This window comes from Seriola dumerili, unplaced genomic scaffold (genome assembly GCF_002260705.1).
Source record: "Seriola dumerili isolate Sdu_G_001 unplaced genomic scaffold, Sdu_1.0 BDQW01000312.1, whole genome shotgun sequence".
Taxonomy (NCBI): Eukaryota; Metazoa; Chordata; class Actinopteri; order Carangiformes; family Carangidae; genus Seriola; species Seriola dumerili.
Genome location: NW_019174567.1, coordinates 1,006,931 through 1,011,553, shown reverse-complemented (window position 1 = coordinate 1,011,553; position 4,623 = coordinate 1,006,931).

The window sequence follows — 4,623 nt, the reverse complement described above, 5'->3', positions numbered from 1 at the left end:
CACTGCTACTCGGTCTCCTGTTTCCTGGATCATTTTAAATCTGAAAAATTCTTATTTTGAGCGGATTTGAGTTGTAGGGTTTCAATGGAGAACTGGAATATTAGGAAAGGTCGGACGGAATCTGTTTGGTCACCTAAGAGAAGTTAAGTGAATTTATATCCTGCAAAAATATCAGGTAAGAAAACATTTACTCTATTGTTTTTGTGACATTGTTTGTGTTCGTGTCGTTTATTCCGGATTAAATAATGCTATAGACGGATAAACAAATGTCATTAATTATGTCCCAAATGTGTTGGATTCCTCCAAGTTCGTTCGTTCGTTCGTCGTCTCCCGCTTATGCGGATCTGGGTCGCGGGGGCAGCAGCCTCAGCAGAGAGGTCCAGACAGCCCTCTCCTCAGCCACTTCCACCAGCTCCTCCGGGAGAATCCCGAGGCGTTCCAAGGCCAGCCGAGAGATATAATCCCTCCAGTGTGTCCTCGGTCGGCCCCGAGGCCTCCTCCCGGTGGGACATGCCCGAAACACCTCCCCAGGGAGGCGTCCAGGAGGCATCCTCACCAGATGCCCGAACCACCTCAACTGGCTCCTCTCGACATGGAGGAGCAGCGGCTCTACTCCGAGTCCCTCCCGGATGACCGAGCTCCTCACCCTATCTCTAAGGCTGAGCCCGGCCACCCTGCGGAGGAAACTCATTTCGGCCGCTTGTATTCGCGATCTCGTTCTTTCGGTCATTACCCAAAGCTCATGACCACAGGTGAGGATCGGAACGTAGATCGGCCGGAAAATCGAGAGCTTCGCCTTCCGGCTCAGCTCCCTCTTCCCCACAACGGACCGATTCAGCGTCCGCATCACTGCTGACGCCGCCCCAATCCGCCTGTCGATCTCGATTCCTCCAAGTTATTTGTCAAAATGTTCTATTATTCCACTATTATTTGGTAATCCCTCAAACAAATCATAATATGTTGTAAATTATAACAGAATTTTTTACATGGACCTTATTCTCCAAGATTTGGTACAATGAAATGTGTTTGTTCTAATCCCACAACTGGTCATATCATATCTATAAACTGCTGTTGCTGTTGTGTCTGAACATGTGGAGCTCTACAATAACTGAAGTAAATACTGACCCAGCTGCTCTGTCCATCAGACACTGAACAGATTCATTTATGAAGAGTCTCAGGGACAGTGGAGACAAACTGTGAGAACAGGGCTCCAGTAAAAACAAGTCTGTTAGTGCTGATGACGTGTGTTTTGAGGACGAGTGCTGACAACAAACTAGAACCACAGCTGTTTCTTCCACCAACCAATGTGCACGAAATATGGTCCAATCTCTCCTTCCTAGGTTAGTGTTGAAGTGAAGTGTTTTTGCAGAACATTATGATGTCACAGTGAAGTTGACTTTTGACTTTTTGGATATAAAATGTTATCACTTCATTTTATTCTTTCATATATATCAGTTTAATTGTGTCATAATTAATGTCTGAATTTGTGAGTTACGGCCATTAAACACAGTGTGCCAGATGTAATGACATTCCTTCTAGGTGTTCCTGATATCGCATTCAAAGGAACATGAGGTCACTGTGACCTTGGCATTTGACCTTTGACCTCCAAAATCAGTCATTCTAATCAGTTCATCTTTGAGTCCTAGTGACCGATTGTTTCAAATGTGAAGAAATTGCATCAAAGCGTCACTGAGACATTGTGTCCATGAGAATGAGACGTCCAGAGACGTATTCTTCTTCATGGAAGAATAAAAACAACATCTCAGTCACGTTGATCAAACCTGTCCGACCAGTTCTGACTCTGCACGTTTCACTGGTCATGTGACAAGATTACAATCGAACCTCCTTTGATTCTGTGAGCCACTAACATTAACATGAATCATCTTCAAATCACTGTCCTTAAACCCAACAGAAATTATTAAGAATATTTTTATTACTTGAACCAGCCAATCAGCTTCCAGAAACAACAAACTCAAGGTGAGCACAGTGATCCTGTTCATCAGACATTTACAGATTTCTCTGGAGGATTCTCACCTGCTGAACTCACTTCAGGGCGACTTACAGACACTTTCCACTTTCATGTGTCGAGGAAGCATCTGGAGAGAAGAAGCTGCTCATTCTCCCTCGTCAGTCCTGGTGTCTGTGAGCATTTGATCTGAGGACGAGTCACTTCCTCATAACTTCAGAGTCCAAGTCTGAAAAACATCAGAGTGACGTCAGAACCAGTCTGACCTGTGACAGAAACCCAGTCAGTGTCAGAGACGTCACACATCACATGGTGTAGTTCTACTATCTGTCCACTAGATGGAGCTAACGGACCATCTAGCCTCAGGCTCAGCAGAGAGCAGAGAAGTGTCAGGCTGAACAGATCTTCAGTCATCTCTCAGTGTAAAGACTTTGAGCCTCTGTTTAAAAAGCTGGTTTACAGATAAAGTTTGTTATTATTATTACTTCTAATAGAGCTGCTACAGTTACTGCTTCATATAATAAAAGTTAAATAATATAATGCTGAGAGGTCAGAGGTCAGAGGGTCTGGTTACAGTCAGGACAGTCTGTGTGAAGGAGACTGAAAGTAACTTCATGAGTCCATGAAGAAGCTGAAGCTGCAGCTGCAGTGGAGCTCGGGCGCCACCAGGTGGAGCTAAGAGCAGGTAACGTCCCAGCAGCCTCATGCACAGAGTGTGAGCTGGGAGAGAAGTCTCTGACATGTCACTGACGTCTTGTTTCATATTTCTCTTCTGTTCTGATCAACACTTTGTAGGTTTGTTCAGAATCAGACACTTCAGACGTTCAGAAGAATCTGATCTCCAACAGCTGATGGTACGAAGAAGTCACATTCAGGAGTCAACTTCTGCTTGGGTTATATGATCCATTCATGGGTAGTGTAGTATGTAGAGACAAGAGAAAGCCCACACACAGAAACAAAACTGAAATCCTTTGGTCTGGAGGTCAGAACATGAACCTGTCCATGGTCACATTACCCAGCACAGTGTCTGAACCTGAACGCATCGCTCTGCACAAACCCAATACTAACTCAAGTCTTTACAACCTGTGAAAGGTTTCCTGACAAACACACTGAGCATTATACCCCCCCCCCCCCCCCCCCCCACCACCCCCCCCCTCACACACACACACACACACCCCCCCACACACACACTTCCTCTGTGGGGGGTGGGAGTCGCAGTCTTTCCTATTGAATCATTAAGGCGGCGCCCCCACCCTCACCTCTGGCCAGCGGTGACATTTACACCCAGCAGAGTCGCTTCAAAGCCCCGACTGATGGATCTGGTTTCACCCCGCGGTGATGCATTCACTGGCAGTCAGGACATTTCACACACACACAGAAAGAAAACCTCCAGGCTGCAGAAACATGATCCTGCAGAAAAACTGAGAGCAAAGAAGGAGGAAGAGGAGAGGAAGGAGGAGGAGGAGGAGAAGGAGAAGAAGTAGGAGGAGCAGGAGAGGAAGAAGGAGGAGGAGGAGGAGAAGGAGAAGAAGGAGGAGGAGCAGGAGAGGAAGAAGGAGGAGGAGGAGGAGGGGAAGAAGGAGGAGGAGGAGGAGAGGAAGGAGGAGGAGGAGGAGAGGAAGAAGGAGGAGGAGGAGGAGAAGAAGAAGGAGGAGGAGGAGGAGGGGAAGAAGGAGGAGGAGGAGGAGAGGAAGGAGGAGGACGAGGAGAGGAAGAAGGAGGAGGAGGAGGAGAGGAAGAAGGAGGAGGAGGAGGAGGGGAAGAAGGAGGAGGAGAGGAAGGAGGAGGAGGAGGAGAGGAAGAAGGAGGAGGAGGAGGAGAGGAAGGAGGAGGAGGAGGAGGGGAAGAAGGAGGAGGAGAGGAAGGAGGAGGAGGAGGAGAGAAAGGAGGAGGAGGAAGAGAGGAAGGAGGAGGAAGAGGAGCAGAGGAAGAAGGAAGAGGAGGAGAGGAAGAAGGAGGAGGAGAAGGTGGAGGAGGAGGAGAAGAAGAAACACAATAAACAACAACATAAATGTTAAACCAGCTGACTGTCTTATTCATCAAATCACTGAGACACTGAGCTGCACAACAGTGAGTGAGGCATTATGGGAAATGTAGGAAATCACTCTGAAGTTGATCGAACTCTCAGATTCTAGACTCTCTGTTAGTGAGACGTCCAGTCAAATTCTCTCAGAGGCAAGTGAACGCACCACGCTCTGATCAGCGGGTTGATGGGACGCCTCAGATAAAGCTGAGGCTCACCGTGTTCAGATAAGACCGTTTCAGGTACAGTGAAAATATGCAAATAACAGAGAGAGGAAGCAGATGGACGATAAGAGGAGGGACTCAAACGCAGCACAGCTGTTCCCTCCGCCATCAGCGAGAACACAGAGCAGGTCTCTGAGGTCTCACCTGCTGGTTTGGTTCAGTCTGGACTCGAACCCACGGCGCCTTCAGATGAGGCTGCGTGTCCTTTAGAGGAGACAGGAAGACGTGTGACGGAGACAACGTGTCGTTAGTGTACGTCTCTTCTTCAGTGTCCTACAGGAACCACGGGCCTTCAGCTGCTCCCACAATCCTCTCTGTTGTGTGTCACTTTATTGTGCTGCCTCTCCTCCTCTGTGGACTCCCTGCTGTCAATCATTTCATTCATTTCCATATTTAGAAAAGAAGTTTCC